Source organism: Mesoplodon mirus (assembly GCF_964341445.2).
Source record: "Mesoplodon mirus genome assembly, contig: HAP1_SCAFFOLD_1351, whole genome shotgun sequence".
Classification (NCBI taxonomy): Eukaryota; Metazoa; Chordata; class Mammalia; order Artiodactyla; family Ziphiidae; genus Mesoplodon; species Mesoplodon mirus.
In genome coordinates, this window is record NW_028294758.1 from 49208 (window position 1) to 76204 (window position 26997).

Here is a 26997-nt window from a genome sequence, read left to right on the forward strand (position 1 = left end):
TTTTGTTTTGTTTTTTCGGTACGCGGGCCTCTCACTGTTGTGGCCTCTCCCGTTGCGGAGCCTTGCGGAGCCTTGCGGAGCCCAGGCTCCGGATGCACAGGCCCAGCGGCCATGGCTCACGGGCTTAGCCGCTCCGCGGCATGTGGGATCTTCCCAGACCTGGGGCACGAACCCGTGTCCCCTGCATCGGCAGGCGGACTCTCAACCACTGCGCCACCAGGGAAGCCCTATCCTGTGGTTTTTAAGTATCCCTGCACACTCTGCCTGTCTCTAGAGTATTAAGTCCAGTTGCGCTGTTTTTTCCCTCTTTGTTTATTGAGGTTATTATTTACTTGCATTAAAATGTACCAATTTTAAAGGTACAGTTTGATTAATTTCGGTAATTGTATACAAGGTGTAACCACCACCACGACCCAGATATAGAAAAGTTACTTACCCTTTAAAAGTTTTCCATCCCAATTTGCCCCAATTCAGTTTTGAGACACTTTATTGAGTTTTACTGCTTTCTCTAACATCGACTCTCCGGGTGATTTAGGAAAGTCACTTTACCTCTCTGGATGTGTTTTTGCTTTTCTAACATGAAAAATGCCAGAACAGATTTGTTACCAAGGGCCCTTGCAATCCTTTCAGAAAATGAGGGGGTAGGGTAAAGGGCGGGAATCTCAGCCTTGCGTCCTCATTCTTCACATGGCACACGCATGTGGCAGATCCTAGTGGGAAAAGCCTGTGGTCGCATCAGAGAGAATTAGGTTTCCATCTCCTCTCTTGCTAGTGTGTATGTAACCTTTTGTAAGCATCAGCTTTCTCATCTCCAATATCAGGCTTATTAACAAGGCCTATTTGTTTACTGTTGTTGTGAGGATGAACTGAGATGCACCGGCAGCCTTAAATGTTAGTTGGTATTTGTATTATGGCATAATATAAAGGCACTGCATTCAACCATCTCAGTCACTACACGTTTATGCAGGCTGATTCTCACAGCCAAAACAGACGCACAAAGTACACCCACCCATTTACCCACCTGGGGAAGCCCGAAGCCTCCCTGCCTGCCTGTCTTCCTTACGGGGCTCAGAGAAAAGCTGCGCATGCGTGCACGTGCTTCCAAAGAGCCTCGCTAGGGGGCGGAATGGGAAACAGGAAGTTCTAATGCCTGTCGTACAAGCGCGACGTAAAGCGGGTCTGCTTTATGGCACCCTGCTTCCGCCGTAAAGCGCCGTTGGCAAGCCCGCGTGAGTGGGTTGACGAGACTACTTCCAGGTGCAAGACGCGTTTCTTGGAGGTTGGCTGACTTGCCGTCTTCCCCATGGGCAAACGCGGGAGCGGGAGCCGGAGCCGGAGCCGGAGCCGGAGCCGGAGCCGGAGCCGGAGCCAGCTGCTCAGCTCCCTAACTAAAAAGCAGAAGCATCTAAGGGATTTCGGCGAGGAGCATCCCTTCTGTGACACGTATGGAGAGGCAAGTCTGGGACCGGCGCTGCCGGCGTCCTTTCCCGGTGGGAGCCCGCGTGTCCCCGCGTTTGGTCCGCCGGTGCCCCGGGGGTAGTGACAGGGCAGCTCCCGCCGCGTCCCACGCTGCCCCGGCGCCGGCCTAGCTCGCCCGGGGATCCTGACGGCTTCCCGCCTGAGATGGGGTTCTTCACCGGTCTTCCTACCCTTTGTTGAGCCTGTAGTTTTATGCTAGACGGCACGCCTCCCGTGTGGCGATTGGGCGGAGATTTTATAAGCTTGTTTTCGTTTTATATGTTTTTAAAGAATTGCTTGGGGGCTTCCCTGGTGGCGCAGTGGTTAAGAATCCGCCTGGCAACGGAGGGGACAGGGGTTCGAGCCCTGGTCCAGGAAGATCCCACATGCCGCGGTGCAAGTAAGCCCGTGCGCCACAACTATTGAGCCTGCACTCTAGAGCCCGCGAGCCACAGCAGCTGAGCCAGGGTGGTGCAACTACTGATGCCCGCGAGCCTAGAGCCCCTGCTTTGCAACAAGAGAAGCCACCGCTCGCCGCAACTAGAGAAAGCCCGGGCGCAGCAACGAAGAGCCATAGCAGGCAAAAATAAATAAATTAAATAAGTTAAAAAAAAATAGAATTGCTTGGGACCCTCGACATCACCTATGTATTCAATGACCATGAGGAAACTAATGTTTGGGTAGTTGTGGGTTCCTCTATAAGTGTCCAGACTCTCAGTTATGATCTTAGTGCTCATCCCACCCCTTTGGGCTGCTTTATCAACAGTTAGAGGGATAATCTACTTAAGAAATTTGCTAGAAAAGGTGAACCCCGAGGGCTTGTATTTGCCAAAATTTCCCATCTTTTGGATGAGAGCCTGTTACTGTGTGACTGTAGTATTTGTCATGTGGTCTTGTTAGACCTTTTCATTCGTCTATTATTATCTATTTGGCATATCCTTACAAAACCTGTCCAAATGCATATGGAGTTTTTAACTTGACAATAGATATAATGTATTTATAACGGTATAGTCTGCCATGTTCATTTAAAGTTGTATCATTAGGCTTTTCCTAATTGCTACATACTAGTAGTTAAAGTTTAACATTGCCTGTTTCTTCTCAGGGTTTCCAGAAAGGAAGCAAAACCACAGACTTGTCAACTGGTAATGCTTTATACCTTCTTTATGATAGTAGATTCTGGACGGTTACTTTTAAGATTATATATGGTAATAATGTTTGGCTACAGTTCCACTCTTTCTGATTTTAGATGTAAGCTATATTTTAGTAATATTGCTTAGTTTTAAGTGCAGATGTCTGTTAAGATGCCATTGTGATAACTAATATAGTATAGAGTATGAAACTGTCCTGAGAGAGTAGCCTGTTAGAACCTGTTAAGGAGGCTTACCAGAGGGCTCTTGGTGAATCCTAAGAGGGAATGTCATGTTTGCTTAACATAAAATAGAGTGCAAAATCATCAAAGGTCTTATTTCATTACCACGGACTCAGAAATAAAGTACACTTTTTTGTTGTAAGTTTTCCTGTTGCTCCTTTAAAGGTGCCAAGTGGCTGACACATAGGTTAGATCGCCTTATAACCTAAAGCTCCATGTGTTTAGTTTGCTGTCTTCCCACGTGGAACATTAGCAGTTCAAAGAAGAGGAAGAGCTTCTAGAATCATAGCTAGATTAGCTGTTTTAAACAAATTTGGTGCTAGGTTTGGTTGAATAGATAGGATTGCATATTTGCAGAAAAGCTAGTTTTTATTTAGAAAAGTCTGAACTTGGTTCCACTGTGGGCCTGATGATAGTCGTGGGGTAGCAACAAGAACAATATAATTTTTGTTTTTAAAATCCCCATTTTCCTTTTAGTCAGAGGGTTTAGATACTTCCAAGTTCTGAAAGTGAAGCATAGAGTGAACCAGAACAAGTTTCTGGTTACAACAGACTACTTGCCACGTTAAAGGATGTTTCCAAGGAAGATGAGGAGGAGGAAGAGGAAGAAGACAGTGTTACAGATGAGACAGAAATGAATCTTGAAGACGGCGATAGTGACATCGTTGTGGAGGAAGAGACGGCAGTAGAGTCTACTGACACGCGGAAGAGTAAGTGTCTTTGATGTGGGTTTATCATCTTTGCAGGGACCACAGACAGATTGCCCCAGGGGCAGGGTGCCTTGTACCATAGAGCTGGGTGAAAGCACATGGATTCAAAGCAGAGATTCTTAACATTGTTGGGCTCTGTGATATCTTCAAGAATCTGATGAAAACACAGGACCCTCTGGCCATAAAAATGCAGAAATGACGTTTTTGCTTATGATTTCCAGGATTTCATCAATCCTACTTCAAATTCCCCTGATTGAGAGGAAAGGGAACATAATTCTGTTTTTGTAATGGTCTCAATTTATGAAAGAGATGATTGTTCCTGCCTTAGAGGAACCAAGTTTAGTGGAAGATAGACATAAAATATACAAAACTTTTCAAGCATCAAATCTGAATGGAACCGATAAATATAAGGTGTTAAAGAGGTGCAAAGTGGTCACATGCTGCCAGGGTACATGAGGGGAGGCTTCAGAGAAGAGCTGGGATTGAAAGCTGAAAGGAACTCTGTCTCACTCGGACATCTAGGTGACTATTCTTTTAAAAATTATTATTAATTTATTTATTTTTGGCTGCATTGTGTCTTTGTTGCGGTGCGCCAGCTTCTCACTGTGGTGGCTTCTCTTGTTGTGGCGCACGAGCTTAGTTGCTCTGCGGCATGTGGGATCTTCCCAGACTAGGGCTTGAAACCACGTCCCCTGCATTAGCAGGCGAATTCTTAACCACTGTGCCACCAGGGAAGTCCCCATAGGTGACTTTTTAATTTAACTTTAAAATCAACTTTATTGAAGTATGAATTACATTCAACAAGGTGTACCCATTTTAAGTATGTAATTTGATGAGTTTTGACAGATGTGTCTGTCTATATTGTCATCGCCAAAGTCAAGATACAGAACACTTCCAATACCTGCAAAAAGTTCCTTCTTGTCCTTTTACAGTCAGTTTCCCAGGCCTGGCATCAGGCAACCACTGACATGCTTTCTTTCACTATGTATTAGTGTTTTCTCTTCTAGAAATTCATATGAATGGAAGCACACAATAAGTACCCTTTTGCATGTGGCTTCTTTGGCTCCTCATGTTGTTGTGACTCATCCGTGTAGTTCATATTAGTAATTCATTTCTTTTTATTACTGGAATAGTAGTCCATTGTCTGAATATATCTGGGGAACTTTTTATATTCTGTTATCTTAATGCCTATTTGCCTTACTGTATTTTTGTCTCTAAGGTGTCACACACCATTCTTAGTATTTTCATTCATCACTTGTACTCGGATAAAAAAATCGTTGCCTCAGACTTAGGGACTTTTTAAATTTTGTTGGTTTTCCATTTTTCTTTCATGTTTTAGGTTTTTAAAAATGAAAAGTTTGGTTTTTTAAATTATAAAAGTAATATATATTTACTGTAAAAATTTAAGAGGGTAATATAGTTAACGTATATCTCCTCCACCCTGGGATGAACACCTTTAACATTTTATAGAACCTTCCAGGCTACTTTTTTATGGATATATGAGTGAATATATATTTGTGTGTATGTGCATAATGGCCTCATACATTTCTGTAAGTTACTTTTTTCTTTAATGATATAACGTGTGTAACTGTGGGTTCACATTAGCTTAATCACATAGTATTCCATTGTAAATAATATGTGGTAATTTAATTAGTACCCCTTCGATAGAAATGACGAAATCATTTTTTCTAGTTATTTGTTATATCAACGCTGATTTGAACATCTTTACATGTACTAGGTCAGCAGTCAAGCTCAGTTTTGAAACTTATGTCTTCTACCTGAATTTGCTTAAAAGTAAATGATAGCCTAAGGAATTAGATTTCATTTGTCAACAGAAGTGTAATTATGAGTAGTAAATAATTTCACAAAATGTTTTATCAAAACTGCAGATGCGGCCTTACCTGCTGACCCTAAGGGAAAAGATGGGCACGGGCCACCTGGCACAGCAGAGGAATCCCCAAAGGAGTTTACAGATGCAAAACATGAGTCACTCTTCAGCCTAGAAACCAACTTTCTCGAAGAGGAAAGAGGAGGCAACTGTTCTCTGAAAGCATCACAAGGTCAGAGCACAGCTCATGTTGTTTGAATTCAGCTGGTGCTTAGTATGGGTGGTTGTGGTCTAATACCTGTTAAATCTCTTGTTATTGGAATGAGCAGTAATAGAAACAGATAGTTTAGCAGCTAGATGTAGAGCTGGAAAGAAATGCTTCTCCGAGATCTTTTGTGTTTTTCAGGGTTAGGCAGTGTTGCGAGTGGGCGCGGCTGTTCATGAGGACAAACAGTTGAACAATGATAGCACGGAAGGCCAGTTCCTCAAAGCTCACGATCCACAGCTGGGGTCAGGGGAAGACTTCTGATTTTTTTCCCCAAGCAGGGAAGGGAGAGAAAGAGGAGAAAAGTACTTTGCATTTTTCTCTCTATCCTTCACTTGCTCTTCCTTACTGGAGCAGTAATTTTACAGATTTGTGAGACCCGGCAGTGGCTAATCTGATTGGTCCTTATTACCAGGAAGCACCGCAGAAGCCAGAAAGCTCCACCCTGTCTCCCCAGTCTCTCTCTTTATTTTTGGCTGCATTGGGTCTTTGTGGCAGTGCGTGGGCTTCTCACGGTGGTGGCTTCTCTTGTTGTGGAGAGCAGGCTCTAGGCACGCGGGCTTCAGCAGTTGTGACATGCAGGCTCAGCAGTTGTGACACATGGGCTCAGTAGTTGTGGCTCGCTGGCTCTAGAGCTCAGGCTCTGTAGTTGTGGCGCATGGGCTTAGTTGCTCCGTGGCATTGGCAGGCGGATTCTTTTTTTTTTTTTTTTTTTTGCGGTACGCGGGCCTCCCACTGTTGTGGCCTCTCCCGTTGCAGAGCACAGGCTCTGGACACGCAGGCTCAGTGGCCATGGCTCACAGGCCCAGCCGCTCTGCGGCATGTGGGATCTTCCTGGACTGGGGCATGAACCCATGTCCCCTGCATCGGCAGGCGGACTCTCAACCACTGCGCCACCAGGGAAGCCCGGCAGGCGGATTCTGAACCACTGTGCCACTGGGGAAGTCCCCATAGGCGACTGTTTAATTTAACTTTAAAATCAACTTTATTGAGGTATGAATTACATTCAACAAGGTGTACCCATTTTAAGTATACAATTCGATAAGTTTTGACAAATGTGTATATTTATATTGTCATCGCCAAAGTCAAGATACAGAACACTGGGCCATGCCTCTGTCCCAATGACTGTTACTTAGACAAGCCTGTGGTAGGCTGAGGCAGGGCTCTGCTGTCTCTCAGGTCCTGTGTCTTAGCCTGTGCCTGGGTGGGCACGTCAGGTTGGTCTCATTCTGCGTCCTGACTGCCTTTTTTGGTCCCAGTGCCATTCTTCAACCAGCGGTGCCACTGAAGTTGAAATTTTAATCCTCATTTGGTTCTGTTAGCTATTCTAGACAAGAGGAAGAAGTAGCAGGTAGAATTTGGGCAAAAACCGCGTTCTGAACTCAAAAAAAGTTAAAAAAAAAAAACAAAAAAACCCTGGAGGAAACATTAGGAGGCTTGACTATCCTAAAGTTTCTCTGGTTGTTTGGTCTGTACTGATATATTATCACCTAGAATTCTTATTTCCTATTGTTCACCTTTATCTTAGGTCTTAATATAAGGTGCACTGCATTTGAAGTTTTACTACCTGGGTCCCTGAATGGGTCATTTAACTTTGCTTCTTACGTGAGTGGGGCTGGAAGAGAAGGTTGGGTGGCCAGTGCAGAGCACTGACCCTGCCATTTTGATCATTTGTTCACCTCAGTTGAGTGTTGAGCATTTACATTTGTCTTCCAGTGCAGGTTAAATCAGACGTGGTACCTGCCCTCAGGGATCTTGCAGTCTAGTTAGGTGAGGTAGGACATGCACATATATGTGTTGGTGTGGATAACTGAGGGCAGGGTGGGGCGCTTGAGAGAAAGTGATGACTGTCTATAGGGGACCAGAGATGGCTTCTTTGGAGCCAGAACTGTGCCTGACACAGTAGGCTCTTGGGAAATAGTTATTTATTGTGAGTCAGGGGGTAACATTCAACGGATACTATTTGGATATATAGAAATGCGGTGAACAAGAGGATAGAATTTTCAGTTAAAGGAAGGAAAGCCACAGTGGCAGAAGAATTTGAGAGCCATGTAATTCAAAAATTACATTAGAGAGGTAGGTTAGAGGTGTATGTTGAATTTCAGTCCAAGAAGTTTCTTCAAAGGTTTTTGAGGTGGGGAATAATGTGATTAAAGAAATGCTTTAGGGAGATGAACCTGTCAGAAACTTTTAAGCTCTGGACTGGGATAAATGATGGGGAAAGTTGATGGGGAAAAAGATGAGTTAACATCATGAAAACAGGATGTCATTCACAGGGGAAGACTGGAAAATCCCTGTCATTTGCCCTAAGTGTTCTAATATTCTTTATTTCTGAATTAGATCCATTTGCACAACATGTAAACAAAGAACTGAAAGAAAAAGAAATCCAGGCTGTTGCCACAAATCCCAAAACTACCCACCAGCTAAAAGCAAGCAGTGGTCTTGGGTTTTAGTGGTCTCCCTGAATGTATGATACACACCCGTGGCAGATGGCTTGAGAGGGAGCAAGATAGAGGAAGACTGGAAGAGCCCAGTAAGGCACAGGCATAGCTAGAAAAGGCACTGGGAAGCTGGAAGGTGGGGACCAATAAGATAAGAATGCTTTGGAGACAGGTACACCAGGGTTTAGACCAACGTCTGCAAGGGGCTATCTCATGACCTAAGGCAAGTTAATCTACCTTTTTAATCTTCACTGTTCTCATCTGTTAGAGGGGGACAGTAATGCCTGCATCAAAATAAAGTAATTTAGTTTACTGGAAGACATGTACAAAGTGTTCAGTCAGACAGTAGCTACTGCTGTTCATTTGTTTGAAATATCTGAGATAAGTTCACACCTAAATTATTCAGTATGGAGCAGTTTTTGCTTCTTTTTTCGGTGATTTTTTTTTTCACCACTGATGCTATTCATAAGAATTGGTCATCCTTGTTTCATTGAAATTTTTATTGAGGTAATAATTATAGATGCAGTTGTAAGAAATCATACAAGGGTATCCCATGTGCCCTTTGCCCGGTTTCCCCCAATGGTAGCATCTTACAAAACTGTAGTACAATATCACAAGTAGGAAATTTCCACTGATACAACCTACCTGTCTTATTCAGATTTCCTCACTTTTGCTCCTGCTCCTTTGTGTTATTTAGTTCTATACTGTTTTATCACGTGTAGGTTGCCCTGGCCACCACCACAGTCAACATACAGAGCATTTCCAGCACCATCAAGATCCCTCCTCTTCCCTGGTGCCATTTTATAACCACACCCACCTCCCTTCCCCCATTCCTAACCCTTGGTAACCGCTAATCTGTTCTCCATTTCTATAATTTTGTTATTTCAAAAGCGTTATATAAATAAAATCATACAGGTTGGCTTTTTCTCACGCAGCATAATTCCTTGGAGGTTCATCCCAGTTGTTGGCATATATCAATAGTTAATTCTTTTTTATTGCAGAGGTCATCCTTTCTTTATTGCTAAGATCAGCAGTTTTGTTACAGTGCAAAAATTCCCAAACTGGTATTCCACAAAATACTATTCTTTTCAATTCTAATATATGTCTCCAAAAAAAAAAAAAATCCAAAACAACAACAAAAACCTTGTTCCACGTCCAAGTAAATTTGGAAAACTCTGGGTCAAACGAAGTGGAACGGAGTCCTTGTTACAGGACTCAGCAGAACCTTTAGTGTCCGATCTGCTTGTGACTCTCCCTGAGGGGGATTAGGTTTTGTGGTGGTTACCGAAGTTATTTGACCGTTGGGCCCCCTTTTCTTTTGTCTAGAGTAAATTTTGACTTCCTACAGTGTGGTCCACAGGACAGTTTGTGACCCACTGATCTAGTGAAGAGCTCACAAGGTTTCTAAAGTCAGAAACCTTGGGCTCTAACCCTTAGCTCTGTTCTCCTCTGTTTGTCTGAATCCTATAACCTCTGAACCTCAGCATTTCCTAAACTGCCAGAAGAGCATTATAGTGTTTAGCTTGTAAGGTTGTTGTGAGGATAAAGTGAGAGGATCTGTAAGTTGTGAAAGGCCTTGGTAAATTATAAAGCATTATATGAATGTAAGGTACTATAATTCATTTCTAACTTAGTTCTTGATCATTTCTCCCACAGTGGCCCATCCTGGGCCAGCTTGTCTTTTCATCCAGGTTTCAACAGTTGGAAACCTTTAAACCCCCAAAGGACATTGACTTAAAGTCACTTCATCTCCAGAAGCCTCTGGAATCCACCTGGATCAAGACCAACAGCCAGTTCCCCTCTTGTCCCCCAAATTCAAGTAGCCCCTTCACACCCCTCCAGAAAGAGCTCTTCTTAATTATGAATTCTTACCGGGACCTGTTCTACCCAGAAAGGACTGCCCTGAAGAAAGGGGAAGAGATCCGCCACGTGTACTGCCTGCATGTGATAAATCACGTTCTCAAAGCCAATGCCCAGGTGCTTGCCAACAACAGCAGATGCCGAAGCCAGAAACTTGGGTTGGGTGATGATGATGACTTCAGGGACCAAGGGCTAACGAGGCCCAAGGTGAGTGGCAGCAGCAGAACTTTGCCCTCAAGGAGGCTGTAAGGCTCTAACATATGGGTCCTGGCACTTAGCAGGTTCTCAGATGGTTTAATGATTGGAATAATGAATGAGTCCAAGAATGAGCATATTAGATGGGCCAGGTAATGTCACGGCAGTGCTGCAGACAGCTCAGTGGACTGTCTCTAACAGCAGATCTAACTGGAAAGTGGAGTAGGAGGTACCTCCATGATAATTCTCTCCTTAAAGATAAACCCTGATCCTACATAAGTAACACTCCACTATAAATCTCTTCTTTGTGATTGTCAGAGCTGGATGGGACCTTAAGGAGCCTTTTATTCAATCCCTACATATTACACCTGTGGACAGAGACCCAGATTCGTAGAGGACCTTGCTAAAGAGAACCAGAGAAAAAGTAGCAGAGACAGGACTAGAACCAAGGATTCCCTTCACTAAGCCACATAAATATGTAGACCTTGGAAAACAAAATCCCTGTTTTTGCATTGTATCCTTATTACTGCTTAAAGTGATGATTACATTTATGTGGCTCATAAGCCTAAGCTCCAGTGGATTGGGAGCTTACGTCGTTGAATTCTGTCTACGTTTTTCATGATGTGCTGGAGCTAGATACTGTGCCACCCATACCCCCTTACCCTTTAGCCTCTGTGTCTATATTGAAGAAGCCTCATCTTCTTAGATTCTTCTCATTGGGCTTAATAGGATTTTAGGATTTTGATACTGATATGGCTCTTAGAGATTTCTTAGTCCAACCCTCTTGTTTGATAGTTGGGGAAACCAAAGCCTAGACACTTACTTAGTGTGACAGCCGGGACAGTAACTTGGCCCTCTTCAAAACTGATCCATCATCCCTGCACTGTACCAAACTGAATCACTACACCCCTCTGGCTGTGCTGGTTGCCTTTCTGAGAAACTATCTCAGAATCTTGAACATCAGGATAATAAGATTATCTGTTTCCATTTAGAATTGCAAAATAGAATATGAGGTAGATTACCCATGAGTCACATTCAGAATTTGGTGAATTGTCTGATCTGACTGGGGTTATATCCATTGATTGTATTGTTTACACAAGGGTAGTTAGAAGGTAATCATTTGTTAAGCATCTTCTGTTTTTTTTTCCTCAACAGTTAAAATTGAGCACTTTTGGAAATGTTTGGAAAACTGAATCCTATATTTCCCATTGAAATATCATCTTATTTCAGAAATCCTTTATCATCATTTCTGAAAAATGTACTAGGAAATGTACTAGAAAAGTAATGATGCTTTAGTCCTTTCCTTACTAACTTTATTCTCTACTTAATACATCTAATTCATTTGTTCAGCATATTCCTTGGGTCTTACGGATCAAAATACTGAACTAAGTTCTGTGGGAGACAGAAATGAGTAACATTTCTTGTCCTCAAAGAGCTTTGTGTGTTTATGCCCTTGGGTTTTTGCTAATGGACACCTCTGTTAACGGCATTGACTTACCTCAAAGAGTATTTCTGGGCTTCCCTGGTGGCGCAGTGGTTGAGAGTCCGCCTGCCGATGCAGGGGACACGGGTTCGTGCCCCAGTCCAGGAAGATCCCACATGCCGCGGAGCGGCTGGGCCCGTGAGCCATGGCCGCTGAGCCTGCGCGTCCGGAGCCTGTGCTCCGCAGCGGGAGAGGCCACAACAGTGAGAGGCCCGCGTACCGCAAAAAAAAAAAATAAATAAATAAAATTTCTACATTCTGCTTAAGAATTAACCCCACCCCCACCCCAAGGAGCCATGAGATTGAAGTCCATAGGACATGGTGCTGTGGGTCGGAAAGATGCTCAGCCTTCAGTACTGAGCCAGGTCCTATGTAAAGGGGGTGACACGGATGTGGTCCTTGGCCAGGGGCTGTGGAACGGAGGGCTCCTTAGGTCCCCAGCAGGCTCACCTCGAGCTGTCCTTCCTTCCCCTTGCCCCTCCAAGGCTGCCCATCACTCCCTCCACAGGTGCCGATAGTGGTGCCATTCCGGGAAGCTGCTTTGCGGGTGGTACAGCTCTTCATCTGTCTTCTTGAGGGCGACAGCAAGAAGAAAATAATTGTAAGCAACAAAAAGAGGTTTAATGGAGAGTATGGCTCAGATCCCAAGGAGAGACCACCCAACCTGAAGAGGCCTGAGGATTATGAAGCTGTATTTGTCGGCAACATCGATGACCACTTCAGGACTGGTAATTCCTCCTTGTCAAAACTGAGACCCTGAGGGACCTGAGGTGTGAGGTGCACATAGCTGGAAGCTAGAAGCCTGGAATTAGGCATTCTTTCAGAGGGTCACTGTCTCAGCCTCCTAGCAGAACCAGGACGCATTTGAGACCACTCGTCTGCCAGGGGAGAGTCTTGCCTTGGCTAATGGGGTACATACTTGGCTAATGGGATGGAGTGTCTGTGAAGGCATGTATGAAAGGCACCTGCATGTTTATAACAAACGTCTCAGCATGCCTATAGCTGGTAGCTCACAGTCAATGCTACAGGGCTTCTTGGGGGAGTTGGAGCTGATGGGGCTGGGTGGGTCAGTCTGGGGAAGATGAATAAACTAGAGCATCTGTACGTAATGGACTTCCCTCCTGCCTGCCATGTGGAGTGCCCACACCTGAATTATCTCCACTCTGGACTTACTGACTCCCACCCAGCTTTGCACATTTTTGCTTGTTTGTCATTCAGCTCCCATGTACTTGGTTGCTTGTTCATTGAAAAAGTTCCTGGAAAATATTTATTAGTCACGTATGCCCATTTACCACTTATTAAGCATCTACTATGTGCCAGGCACTGTTAAGCTGGAGATATGGAATTAAAAGTTACTGTTAAGCAAGTCCAGCCTTAAGACAAATCAGACAGTATGGGATGAGATGTGTTACGGTTAGAGGATAGTGGGTGTTCTAGTTAAAGTATTTAAAGCAAATATCCTTACTCAAAATGGGCTCAGGACTGTTAGGGAAGGCCTTCTGTTGGAGGTACCATCCATACTATGTTGAAACCTGAGTCAGATTTAGCCAGGTACAAAGTAGAGCGATGAGAGTGGAAGAAAAAGTTTCAGACAGGAAATGGCAAGTGTGGAGGCATCAGGGTGAATAAACCGGCAAGACTTAGGATTCAGAGGCTTTAGCATGGCCGGAGTGTGCAGTGCAAGGGGATTAGAGCTTACAGTTAGTTTTAAACATATGCAGGCGGCCAACAAGGAGCTGATAAATCAGTCTTTTGTTTAATTGATATATAATTGACATATTAGTTTCAGGTGTACAACATAGTGATTCAATGTCTATATACCTTACAAACTTATCACAACAATAAGTAAAGTTACCGTTTGTCACCATACAAAGTTAATGCAATATTATTGACTATATTCCCCATGGCATACATTGGATCCCTGTGACCTGTTCACTTTATAACTGGAAGTTTTATACCTCCTGATCTCCCCCATCCATTTTGCCCACCCTCCAACCCCGCCCTCCCTGCTGGCAACCACCAGTCTGTTCTCTGTATCTATCTGTCTGGTTTTTTGTTTTTGAGATTCCACATATAAGTGAAGTCACATGCTGTTGATATTTGTCTTTGTCTGACTTATTTCACTTACTGTGATACCCTCAAGGTCTATCCTTGTTGTCGCAGATGGCAAGATTTCATTCATCTATGGCTGAGTAATATTCCATTGTGTGTGTGTGTGTGTGTGTGTGTGTGTGTGTGTGTGTGTGTGTGTGTGTACACACCGCATCTTTATCCATTTGTCATCTGTGGACACTTAGGCTGCTTCCATATTCCATATTTTGGCTATTATAAATGTTGCATTGAACGTAGGAGTGCATATATCTTTTTGAATTAGTGGGTTTTTTTCTTTGGATAAACACCCAGAAGTTGAGTTGCTCAATTGTATGGTGATTCTATTTTTAATTTTTGAAGAACATCCATACTGTTTTCCATAGTGGCCACACCAATTTACATTTCCACTAACAATGCACAAGGGTTCCCTTTTCTCCACATCTTTGCCAGCATTTGTTATTTCTTGTCTTTTGGATAAGACCTATTCTGACAGGTTTGAGGTGATATCTCATTGTGGTTTTTTTTCTCTCTGTGCTTTGGTTAATAGCAACTTATAATACATGGTGGCTGTAAGAATTTATAACTCCAAAATCACAGCCTATCATTTTATATTATTTCATTTTGATCACAGCACTTACTAGCCACCTGATACATTCTTCTTTTTTTTTTTTTAATTGGAGTAGGTATAGTTGATTTACAATGTTGTGCTCATTTCTGCTGTACGGCAGTGACTCAGTTATACACATATATACATCCTTTTTTATATTCTTTTGCATTATGGCATATCCCAGGAGATTGGATATAGTTCCCTGTGCTATACAGTAGGACCTTGTTGTTTACCCATTCTAAAGGTAATAGTTTGCATCAACTAACCCCAGACTCTCAGTCCATCCCTTTCCCCACCCCTGACCTTGGCAACCACAGGTCTGTGAGTCTGTTTCTGTTTTGTAGATAGGTTCATTTGTGCCATATTTTAGATTTCATATATACGTGATATCATATGGTATTTGTCTTTCTCTTTGACAGACTCCTCTTAGTATGATAATCTGTAGTTGCATCCATGTTGCTGCCAAATGGCATTATTTTGTTCATGTTTATGACTGAGTAGTATTCCATTGTATATATGTATCACATCTTTATCCATTCATCTGTCAATGGACATTTAGGTTGTTTCCATGTCTTGGCTATTGTGAATAGTGCTGCTGTGAACATAGGGGTGCATGTATCTTTTTGAATTATAGTTTTGTCCAGATATATGCCCAGGAGTGGGATTGCTGGATCATATGGTAATTATATTTTTAGTTTTCCAAGGAAACTCCATACTGTTTTCCATAGTGACTGCACCAACTTACATTCCCACCAACAGCGTAGGAGGGTTCCCTTCTCTCCACACCCTCTCCAGCATTTGTTATTTGTAGACATTTTAATGATGGCCATTCTGACCAGTGTGAGATGGTACCTCATTGTAGTTTTGATTTCTCATTGTGATTTTGATTTGCATTTTCCTGATGAGTGATGTTGAGCATCTCTACATTTGACTGTTGGCTATCAGTACGACTTCTTTGGAAAAATGTTTATTCAGGTCCTCTGCTTTTTTTTTTTTTTTTTTTTTCTGTACGTGGGCCTCTCACTGTTGTGGCCTCTCCCGTTGCGGAGCACAGGCTCCGGACGCGCAGGCTCAGCGGCCATGGCTCATGTGCCCAGCCACTCCACGGCATGTGGGATCCCCCCGGACCGGGGCACGACCCCGTGTCTCCTGCATCGGCAGGTGGATTCTCAACCACTGCGCCACCAGGGAAGCCCCCTCTGCTATTTTTTAATTGGATTGTTTGGGGGGTTTTTTTTGCGTTTTTTTTTTTTTTTTTTGCAGTACGCGGGCCTCTCACTGTTTTGGCCTCTCCCATTGCGGAGCGCAGGCTCCGGACGCGCAGGCTCAGCGGCCACGGCTCACGGGCCTAGCCGCTCCGTGGCACGTGGGATCTTTCCGGACCAGGGCACGAACCCATATCCCCTGCATCGGCAGGCGGACTCTCAACCACTGTGCCACCAGGGAAGCCCCGTTTGGGGTTTTTTGATAATGAGTTACATGAGTTCTTTATATATCTTGGATCTTAACCCCTTACTAGATTTGCAAATATCCTCTCCCATTCAGTAGATTGCCTTTTTGTTTCATTGATGGTTTCCATCGCTGTGCACAAGCTTTTTAGTTTGATGTAGTCCCATTTGTTTATTTTTGGTTTCATTGCCCTTGCCTGTGGAGTCAGATCCAAAAAAATATTGCTAAGACTGTTGTCAGGGAAGTTACTGCCTATGTTTTCTTCTGGGAGTTCTGTGGTTTTCAGGTCTTATGTTCAAGTCTTTAATCCATTTTGAGTTGATTTTTGTAGATGGTGTAAGCTAGTGGTCCAGTTTCATTCTTTTGCATGTAGCTGTCTAGTTTTCCCATCACCATTTGTTGATGAGACTGTCTTTTCTGCATTGTATATTCTTGTCTCCTTTGTCATAGATTGTGACCATATAAATATGGATTTATTTCTGGGCTCTCTGTTCTGTTGATCTGTGTCTGTTTTTGTGCTATTACCGTACAATTTTGATTACTGTAGACTTGTAGTGTAGTTTAAAATCAGGGAGTGTTATACCTTCAGCTTTGTTCTTCTTTCTCATAATCAGTTTGGCTATTCAGGATCCTTTGCAACTCTGTACAAATTTTAGGATTACTCTAGTTTTATGAAAAATGTCATGGGTACTTTGATAAGGATTGCATTAAATCTGTAGATTTCTTTGGGTAGTATGGACTTTGTTTTTGAATTTTATTTATTTCTTTATACAGCAGGTTCTTATTAGTTATCCATTTAATACATATTAGTATATACATGTCAGTCCCAATCTCCCAATTCATCACACCCCCACCCCCACCCCCACTTTCCCCCCTTGGTGTCCAGTATGGACATTTTAACAGTACTAAGTCTTCCCATCTATGAGCATGGTGTATTTTTTCATGTTTCTGTCATCTTTAGTTTCTTTCATCAATACCTTGTAGTTTTCCAAGTACAAGTTTTTTACCTTCTTGGTTAGATTTTTTTCTAGGTAGTTTATTCTTTTTGATGCTATTGTAAATGGATTGTTTTCTTAATTTCTCTTTCTAATAGTTCATTATTAATGTATATAAACACAACAGATTTTTGTTAATTTTGTATCCTGCAACATTACTAAATTTATTTATTAGTTCTGACAGTTTTTTGGTGGAGTCTTTAGGGTGTTCTCCATAAAGTATCATGTCATCTGCAAATAGTCAGTTTTACTTCCTCCTTTCCAATTTGGGTATCTTTTATTTCTTTTTCTTGCCTAGTTGCTGTGGCTAGGATTTCCAATACTATGTTGAATAAAAGTGGCAGAAGTGTGCATCCTTGTCTTGTTCCTGATTTTAGAGGAAATGCTTTCAGCTTTTCACCACTGAATATGATGTTAGCTGTGGGTTTATCGTATATGCCTTTGTTATGTTGAGATACGTTCCCTCTATACCCACTTTGTCAACCCATCCTTGCATCCCTGGAATAAATTCTACTTGATTATAGTGTATGGTCCTTTTAATGTATTGTTGGATTCAGTTTGCTAATAATTTGTCAAGGATTTTTGCATCTGTGTTTATCAGGCATAGTAGCCTGTACATTTCTTTTTTTGTGGTGTTTCAGTATCAGGGTTATGCTGGCCTCATAAAATGAGTTTGGAAGTGTTTCCGCCTCTTCAGTTTTTTGAAATATGTTTGAGAAGGATAGGTATTAAATCTTCTTTAAGTATTTCATAGAATTTACCATGAAGCTCTCTGGTCCTGGTCTTTTGTTTTTGGGGAGCTTTTTGATTACTGATTCAATCACATTACTAGTAATTGATCTATTCACATTTTTTCTTCATGATTCAGTTTTAGAAGATTGTGTGTTTCTAGGAATTTATGTATTTCTTCTAGGTTATCTGACTTGTTGGTGTATAATTGTTCGTAGTAGTCTCTTACGATACTTTGTATTTCTGTAGTGTCAGTTATAGCTTCTCTTTCATTTCTGATTTGGGCCCCTTCTCTTTTTTTCTTATTGAGTCTGACTAAAGGTTTGTTAATTTTGTTTATCTTTTCACAGAACCAGCTCTTAGTTTCATTGATCTTTTTTTTTTTTGTCTCCATTTCATTTATTCAGTATTTCTCATCTGACTTCTATTATTTCCTTCCTTCTTTGTTGGAAGTTTTTTCCTTTCAGCATATTTGAACATATCATGCCATCTCCTTCTGGACCACAAAGTTTCTGATGAAAAATCAGCTGATATTCTTATGGGGATTCCCTTGTCTGTAATTAGTTGTTTTTCTCTTGCTGCTTAAGATTCCCTCTTTACCTTTGACTTTTAACATATTAATTATAATGTGTCTTGGTATGAATCTCCTTGGGCTCATTTTGTTTGGGACTCTTGGTTCTTGCTGGACCTGAATGTCTGTTTCCTTCACCAGGTTAGGGACATTTTTAGCCATTATTTCTTCAGATAAGTTTTCTGCCCCTTTCTTTCTCTGTCCTCCTTCTGGGACCCCTATAATGTGGGTGTTAGTGCCCCTTTCTCTCTCTTCTTCTGCGACCCCTTAACACCGATGATAGTACACTTGATGTTGTCCCACAGTTCCCTTAAACTGTCCTCATATTTTAAAAATATTTTTTCTCTTTGCTGTTCTGTTGGGGTGATTTCTGCTACCTTGTCTGCCAGGTCACTGATCTGTTCTTTTCTACCATCTAGTCTGCTGTTGATTCCCTCTAGTGTATTTTTCAGTTCAATTATTATAATCTTCAGCTGTGTGAGCTCTGTTTAGAACTTTCTTATATTCTGTCTCTTTCTTGAGTTTCTCACTGTGTTCGTTCATTCATCTCCCAAGTTTGGTGAGCATCTTTAGGACTATGACTTTGAATTCTTTATTGGATAAATCACTTGCATCTGTTTCATTAAATATTTTTTCTGGGGTTTTATCTTGTTCCTTCATTTGGAACATGTTCCTCTGCTTCCTCATTTTGCTTGACTCTCCGTCTTTGTTTCTGTGTATTATGCAAAACAGTTACTGCCCCGTCTTGAAGGAGTGGCCCTGTGTGGGAGATGAACTGTATTTTTAACTTTTTCCTAGTTCTTGGTCATCTTATAAACTCTCTCTGTTTGTTTCACTCCCATGGAGTCTAGAAATGCAGTCCCACCCCCATCTGCCTGAGCCTGGTGCTCAAGGAGTGTCCCCTGTGTGGGCTACATGTGATTGTTGCCTCAGGTCGTGTCCCGCGAGTGGCATGAGATGGGGTAGGCGTGGCTGCTCGTTGTCCATGTTTGTCAGTGCTGCACACAGGCAGTGCAGGGCCGTGGGGTAGGGGGTACTCACCCACCACCACTGTTAGCAACTTAAGAGTGAGAGTGCAAAAAAGTGGCACCCACCAGTGCCATCAAGGTAGAGGGAATTTGTAAAAATGGCATCTGCCAGCATTCTGTCCCCAGAGAGAGTCCCAGCCAACTTCTGCCCCTCTGGTAGATGCTTTAAGATTAGCAAGTGAATCTCCTTCACATATGATCTGGGCTCTTTAAAGACTGCTACTTGTTGCTTAGGAAAGAGATGTGGGCAGGATATATAAATTTTTGTGATGATAATGTTAAAGCCATAATTAGTGAATATATTTATCCAAAGCTTTATGTAGAGTGAAAGAGAACTTGTGGGTGAATCCAGGGATTTGTTGAAGAGCTCTTTGAATATGGAAAAATAGATAAGGACCAGGTCAGTAATAGAAGTAAGTGTTAAAGTGACAGAAACCACCAGTAAGGAAAAGAACATTTCAAGGAGGGTGTGCTTATGCATTCGTGACAAGAAACACTAAAGTGCCATTGAATTGGTAACTGAGAGCTGTTGGTGACCTTGGCAAGAGTCATTTCAGTGGTGTCCTGAGACTCAGAGGCAGATTGCAGTACATTAAGGAGTGAGTGGGAGATTTTAAAGTAGAGATAATTTTTTGGAAGGTTTGCCAGTGAAGGAAAAGAAGAGGGTGGGAGCTAGAAGGGACCGTAGATGCAAAGGAGGGATGACGATGATGATTTTAATAATTAAAGCAGTTGGAGCACAATTACATGCAAAGGGGAAGATGTGGAAGGTACAAGGGGAGGCTGCAGTTGGAGAGGGTGGAAGCTAATGGCTTGGTGGTGACTCATGAACTGATGTGTGCTTGGCTGTTTTGTGTATAGGGGTGGCAATACTGCAGAGAAGCATCCGACTTTATGCCCCCTTCTATTCGTCAGACATCCTCATTGCCTCCCCTCTGGGCTTGAGGACCATCATTGGTGGAGAAGGAGAGAAGAAGAGAGATTTTGACTTTCTGTCTTGTATTAAGCTTCTCATCATTGATCAAGCTGACATTTACCTGATGCAGAACTGGGAGCATGTCTTGGTAATGCTGGTCATTAACATTTAGAGACAAGAAGCTCAGTGGTTTGAGTCTGAAATGGTTATTAAAGTCCAGATTAAAACTCAGCTTGGAAATGGAAATATTCCACATTTTCCAATTTGAAAACGGGAAATGTTGTCCCCTCTTCTACCCACAAGTTGGTCAGTAAAGTATCCAGAAAGATAAAAATTCTTGTCAACATTTTCAAATCTCCAGAAAAGATTTCTTCCCCTTAAAAGTTGCTTCTAGTAATAGACCAGTTTAGTGTGGTTGGTTGGTTGGTTGGTTGGTTGGTTGGTTGGTTGGTTGATTGATTGAAATCCCTCCTCACCAGGAATGTTTTTATCTAAAATAGTTCCTCCTATTTATGCTCGTTCTCTTTTGTTTGGTCTTCAGTGGAGATGGGAAAACATTGCTCATGATTTCTTAATTTGTGATGTTTTACAGAGAAACGTAAGATGTTTTTGTCCCCCTACTGTAATTTGTACTATAATTTTTTTTCTCCCTCTCAACATACTCTGCAATGTTTTGGGGTTTAGGATTGTGCTTTGGAACAATCCTCATCACAGAACTATAGGTTTATTTTTATAAGGCATGTGAGAATTTACCTTTTCTACAACCCCAGGACTTGGAGTAAGTTTGGGACAGATAAAGGGGAGTACTTATTTATAAAGTAGGGAATAAACTTATAGTACTTGTGACCCTTCAATATACATTACAAGGTAAAAATATGATTAAAATAGAACAGGCATGTCGATGGTTGAGTCATCTTTATTTTGAGCAAAAGGCACATGTAGTCACTCCGGGAATTTTCTAACGTTTTGGGAGCCAAGTCATGGAAGGACAGCAGCTCTGTTTTCCGTGTCATTTCCCTTCTTGTCCAAGTCTGGAACTGAGTTGCTTATAGAGTGACCAGAGTGGCATTTCAGAATTTCCTTTAAAAGAAATATTCTGTATAGGTAGCATCTTGATCCTTTTTGAGAGATCCACAAGGTGGCCAGTTTGAGCTTTTCTTCTTGTTCGCTTGACTATGGGCAAGTCACTCACCCATCTGAGCCTGTTTTCTTGTTGTAATTTGGGAGATGATAGTATCTACTTCATGGGGTTAAATAAGATGATGGGCTTATAGAAAGGTTAGCAACGCCCAACAGGTAAGTGTTCAATAAGTATTAATGGAGTATTACTTCTGCTCAAAGCATTTGATGAACCACATGAACCTACTGCCCTTGGACTCACATGGGGTGGACTTTTCTCGAGTGCGCATGTGGAACCTCAATAATTGGTCCAAGTACTATCGTCAGACACTGCTGTTTGGGGCCCTGCAGGATGCCCAGATCAACTCTGTGTTCAACAAGTACTGCGTCAATGTGCAAGGCCAGGTGGGTTCTCTCCTTCTTTCTCTGAATTTTCATGAAGTATTGTGTATTGTTTGGGTCATGAGGCAGAAGGAGAGGACAGCATTTGGTCAACAATGGGGATAGCTCACTTCCTAATGTTCTCACTGACTCCTGGCAGGTGGCTGTGAGGAACGTCCCGATGACAGGCTGCATCAGTCATGTCCTGGTGCAGCTCCCACATGTCTTCCAGAGGATGGAACCTGAAAACCTAGCTTCAGTGATTGATGCCAGGTACCCTCCCCTGTCCCATTGGATCCCTGGGGGTCACAGAGAGGGATTTTACTTGGGCATTCAAATTTAGAATTGTATTCCACGTTGGCTTTCTTAGTTACCATTTACGAAATGAAATGAGATAATTGAATCCAATCATGCCATTGACAGAGGAGGACACTGAAGGCCAGAGAAATGGTGTGTTGTCCTAGTTCCAATAGTGTCAGGGTTAGTAAATCAAGGGTACTTTCCCCTAGACTGTGGCATTTTTAAATTACATTAATTTTTTAATGCCTCATGTCAACAACTTAATTCTAAGCCCTTCAGGGCAAGAACTGTTTTTCTAATTCTCTATGTAATTTCCCCGTCTTCTCATTGTGTTTAGTCAGGGGACCCATGGTAGCAGAATGGTGCTTAACACATGGTAGGTGTTCAGTAATTATTTGTTGACTGACTGATTGACAACTGAATGAATGAATGAATGATACAGTTACGTACTTCCTAGAATAATTCTCTGGGATATACCAGCATCACATCTATCCTTTATGATGAATAGTGTTGGCACTTACTTTTTGATGCGCTTAACAAGTTTTATCCCTATATAATCTCTTTGCAATGAGGTAGGCCAAATTGGCCTCTTAGGGGAGGTAGAAGGAGATTGTGACTTGCCCAGGGTCATGCAGTTGGCAGTGACACTATGGCTCACCTCTAGACCACTGACTCTCTGCCCTTTGCCTTTCCAAATCAGGTTTAACTTTTTCGTCAACAAGATTTTGCCTCAGTATCGTGATGCAGTCACGTCTCACACGCTTATCTATGTCCCCTCCTACTTTGACTTTGTGCGTCTCCGAAATTACTTCAAGGAGGAGGAACTGAACTTCACTCATATCTGCGAGTACACCCAGAAGTCTGGTGTCTCCAGGGCCAGACACTTCTTCCTTCAAGGAGAGAAGCAGTTCCTGCTCCTCACAGAGCACTTCCATTTCTACAAAAGGTAAAGTAGGGCCAGGTTTCAAGTGTCCTCTCTGGAGGGTCTGCTTCCAAGTGCATGGTGGGCTTTGCTGTGTTATAAGGTCCTCCCTTGCTTCACCTCCTGCAGACAAGCCAGAGTCTGGGGGGCTGGACAGACTTTTCTTGATTGGTTGGTTGGTTTTCTTTCAAAATGGGCATTGTTGGAAAAGGTGGTAGAAACGAATGAGTGACTACAGCATAACCTGTATACAGATCTGGAGTGGGTCCATACTTAGGGTACCTCCTGTAGCTGTGGGTATACCCCTCAAGAAGGATATTACAGAGTTGAGCAGCTCTCAACTGAATACAGGAAAGGGAGGAACCTGTCGTAGAAGCACAGATGAAACACCTGGGGACTGTGTGGTCTGTGGAGATGGAAGTTGAGTACAGGGTCAGTGTTCAGAAAGCTCTCATTTGTCCTGAGGCAGTGCACACACACTTCTGCACCAAGGAGAACCAGGACTAAGGGGCTCCTTGAAGTTTAGGAGAAGCAAAAGGTGAGGGGCTTAGAGGTGACTATTTAAGGGCTTCAGGGTTTGCTTCTTGCTGGCATCATTATTTGCTTTGTTCCAGTGAGTTGTTGTTTTCATTCATGTTGGAAATGGTATTTTGGGGGAGTTTGCACTCAGCAGGTCTAAAGAGCCCTTAGTTTTCCAAAAGCTTGATACATCAAAGCAAGTCCTTTAAATGAAGTGGATGGATTGGAAAACTTCCCAGCGTGATTGTCTGTAGCAAGAGTGAGCTAAGCTGGGATGAGGACTGCTCTCAAGTAGCAGCTTTTCAAGGAGAGGGCATGATGTCAAAGGAGCCCTTTCTCTTAAGTAGGCAGGACAGTCTTCTGTCTTACACTGTTCATTTATTGACCAAACTGTTTTGTCCCCAAAGTCACTATAAAGACAAACCGAACACGTGCCATTAGCTTTGTACCCTGGACCAGGTTAGTGGGTGTTTAAGTTGAATGGAGATAACCTGCAACTGCCAATTATCTCAAGGTTCCCAGCTATAGATTTTTTTGCTTGAGAGGTCACCAAGGTGATGATGGGTATTTTGATCTGCAGTGTCTTTGTGATTTGATTTTTTCATTTGACCTTGGGAAAAGTACATGTATTTTACACTTTAGTATCCAGCTTTAAAATTCTGTATTTATATTCTCTATGGAAGTAGGCCGTGTTAGACATATTGCAGTTCATTTGTGAGCTAGCAAAAAACTTTCATCCTGAGGATTTGTTTTCTTTGGGGAGATGAAACCAGTAGAATCTTAGGATGGGATGGGCATTTGGTCATGATGGCCCTCCTGAGGGGAGGACAGTTCACAGTTCTTTCTCTGAGCATTATCAGTGGGTTAGCACAGGAAGGATTCTTAAGCAGGGGGCAATCAGAAACTCTGGAGGTAGGATTTCTGGAGGTGGGAAACGCTAGTGGGGTGTTTCTGAGTGCTCCCTGCCCCAGGGAGAACCCCAGTTATAGAAGTAACAGACCTCGTCTTTATAGACTGTATGCAGGAGCCAGCCTTGCAAGTCAGTTGTGGTTGCCTCATTTATCTTTAACAGTTGTCAGGTAACATAGACATCGGGAATGTCCTTAGTTTTGGGTCCTGTCACAGTGTTACGCCATATTTGTAGGGGTCACCGAAGACCCAAAGCACATACAGGAGAGGAGGAAGGCAGGGGAAGAGGTGCAGAAGACCATGGGAATTGTTACTAACTGCCCCTCTGAAGAGGTTCTGGTCACGTGCTCTTATTTCCAGGAGATGCCTAGTCTCTACTGTGCACGAATTGGTCCTAAGAGAGATTTTCTTGGGTTTTAAATATAATACCTATTGGAATTGGTTTTGTTGTTTTATTTTGCTTTAAAAATACTCTCATTATAAGAGTATTACACAATTATTGTAGAGAACCTAGAAAATCTAGGTTAAAAAAATGGGATCACCTATCATCTTACTGATATAAATACCCATTTTGGTGTATTTCTTTCCTGTCTCTTTGATGTAAAAAACATGTGCACGTGCACACACACACAGACACAGGCATTTTAAAAAGGACACCAACATTGGGATCACAGTGTACACATTTGGATTTTTCTTTCTTTTATCTTGAATGTTTTATGTGCTTATTGAAAAAAAGCTTAAATAAGTTAGCATTTTGGTATATACTTGTATGTTATGGATGTATTTTTAAGTTAATATATATATAGTTCTACTATATCCTGCCCCCGCTCCAACTTTTTATTTGGGAAGATTTCATTTCAAAAGACATTGTAAGACTATCCCAGTGAACATCTCTAACTCCTTCCACTTAGGCTTCACCAGCTGTTAGCATTTTGCCACATTCTCATGCACCCACATTCTCTGTCTCTCCTTCTCTCTTTCCACTCACATCTCTTATTTTTTCTTCCTGAACCATTTGAGAGTAAATTATGGGAGGCTTCGTGACACTTAACTCCTCAACCTTTCAGCCTGTAGAGCTTAAAAACAACATTCTTTTATCTAACCACAACACCATTAACATACCACTTGACATTACTGCAGTAATACCATCTAATATTTAGTCTGTATGCAAATTTTCCTAGTTGTTCCCAAAATGACTATTACAGCTGCTTCTCACCACCCACCCCCCGCTCCAATCCAGGATTTAGTTAAGAATCCTACGTTGCATTTGCGTGACATGTTTCTTTAGTCTATTTTAGCAGTTCTCAAGCAGGAGCAGTTTTGCTCCCCAAGGGACATTTGGAAATATCTGGAGACATTTTTGGTTGGTACAGTTGGAGGGTTACTCTAGTGGTCTAGTGGTTCAAGCGGGTCAAGGCCTGGGTGCTGCTAGACGTCCTACAGTGCACAGGACAGCCCTTACACCAAAGAATTACCTGGCTTAAAATGGCAGTAGTGCCAGGGTTAAGAAACCCTGATCTAGAATAATTCTCTGCCTTTGTTTCTTGCTGTGATACTGATATGTTTTGAAGAGTCCAGTCCAGTTTCCTGTAGAATGTCTCACATCTGGATTTGGCTGTTTTCTTATTATTTAGATCAGTGTTCCCAAACTTTGCTACATATTAGAATCCCCTTGGGGAGCTTTTAAAAATCTGAATGCCCTGGTCATACCCCAGTATCAATTAAATCATGGTGTTTGGGGATGGGGACCAATTACAGGTATTTTTAAAAAACAAATAGGTGATTCAGTGAGCATTAGAGTTCGGGGACCAAAGATTTAAACATTATTTTAGTAAGAATTCTACATAGAGGCTATTGTGTACTTCCCCCTGCATCTCCTCAAGAGGCCCAGGGTGTCAGTTTGTCCCATTTTTGGTGATACTAAATGTAATCACTTGGTCAAGGTAGGTCTGCTAAATCTTTACATTGTAAAAATACCTTTTCTGTGTAATTATAAGTAATCTTTAAGGCGTGTATAGCATCCTTTTTAATGGTTGCATAGTGTTACATTGTATGGGTATATAATTAACCCAGTTTCCTTTTAATGGGCATACTGATTTGTTGTTTTCTGTTATTATATACAATAATGCCAAGAGCATCCATATGCGTAGTTGATGGCATAGTTGCCTAGGCATTTCCTTAGGATAAATTTGGAAAGGAAAACTTATTTGTTCAAAAGCTGTACCCAGTTTAAAATTTGCTGTGTGTTGCCACTCCCATCTTCTCCCCTCCCCGGTGAAATACACACTCACAATAATTTATACTCCATTAGCCTATTTCTGTAAATTCTGTAAATATTTCTGTAAATTCTCCTTTTTTCCAGTGACTTGATAGTCAAAATGATACCTCATGGTTTTAATGTCTTTTTCTTGCTTTTCTGTGTTTTTTGTAATTGTCAGTTGAACGTAGTGCCTGAGTAAGTAGCTGGCCTGGACGCCTCTTCTGTCAGGCCACTAGCGTGGCAGTTGTGAATCTAGTTAGGATTTGGTTGTTACCGTCGTTGCCTTCTATTTACCACAAACTGCCAGTTCCTCCAGCAGACAGTGGCCCACTGTGGGGCCCAGTGCTGGAGGGCCTTGTCTCAGTGTCCTGCTCCCCTCTCAGCTTTCACCATGCCCTGCACCCCTGTGCCGAGGGAGAGCCTCTCCCACGCTCCGGCCCCTCCCCCAGCAGCAGGCTGCTCCTGCTCGCTCCTCCCCTAAGGCTTGAAGTGGGGCAGTTGTTCTCCTCCTGGTCCAGCTCAGATGCAGGCAGGTTCTGTCCATCCTGGGCTTTGGAGCTGGCGCTTTCTCAGGGCTCCTGCACCACCCTCC

The 26997-nt window shown here is 42.4% G+C and overlaps 1 pseudogene across 1 annotated transcript in view; it reads left to right on the plus strand.

Annotated features, from left to right (window-relative positions):
- The first annotated feature begins 1186 nt into the window (after positions 1 to 1186).
- The window catches only part of LOC309797992 (U3 small nucleolar RNA-associated protein 25 homolog), a 29308-nt pseudogene continuing 3497 nt past the window's right edge, over positions 1187 to 26997 (plus strand). Inside the window, exons 1-11 of the transcript in view lie at positions 1187 to 1443; positions 2561 to 2600; positions 3305 to 3537; positions 5427 to 5597; positions 7971 to 8059; positions 9728 to 10138; positions 12118 to 12337; positions 19941 to 20143; positions 21337 to 21519; positions 21656 to 21768; positions 22496 to 22741. The product of the transcript in view is annotated as a U3 small nucleolar RNA-associated protein 25 homolog (transcript). The remainder of the gene's footprint in view (positions 1444 to 2560; positions 2601 to 3304; positions 3538 to 5426; positions 5598 to 7970; positions 8060 to 9727; positions 10139 to 12117; positions 12338 to 19940; positions 20144 to 21336; positions 21520 to 21655; positions 21769 to 22495; positions 22742 to 26997) is intronic.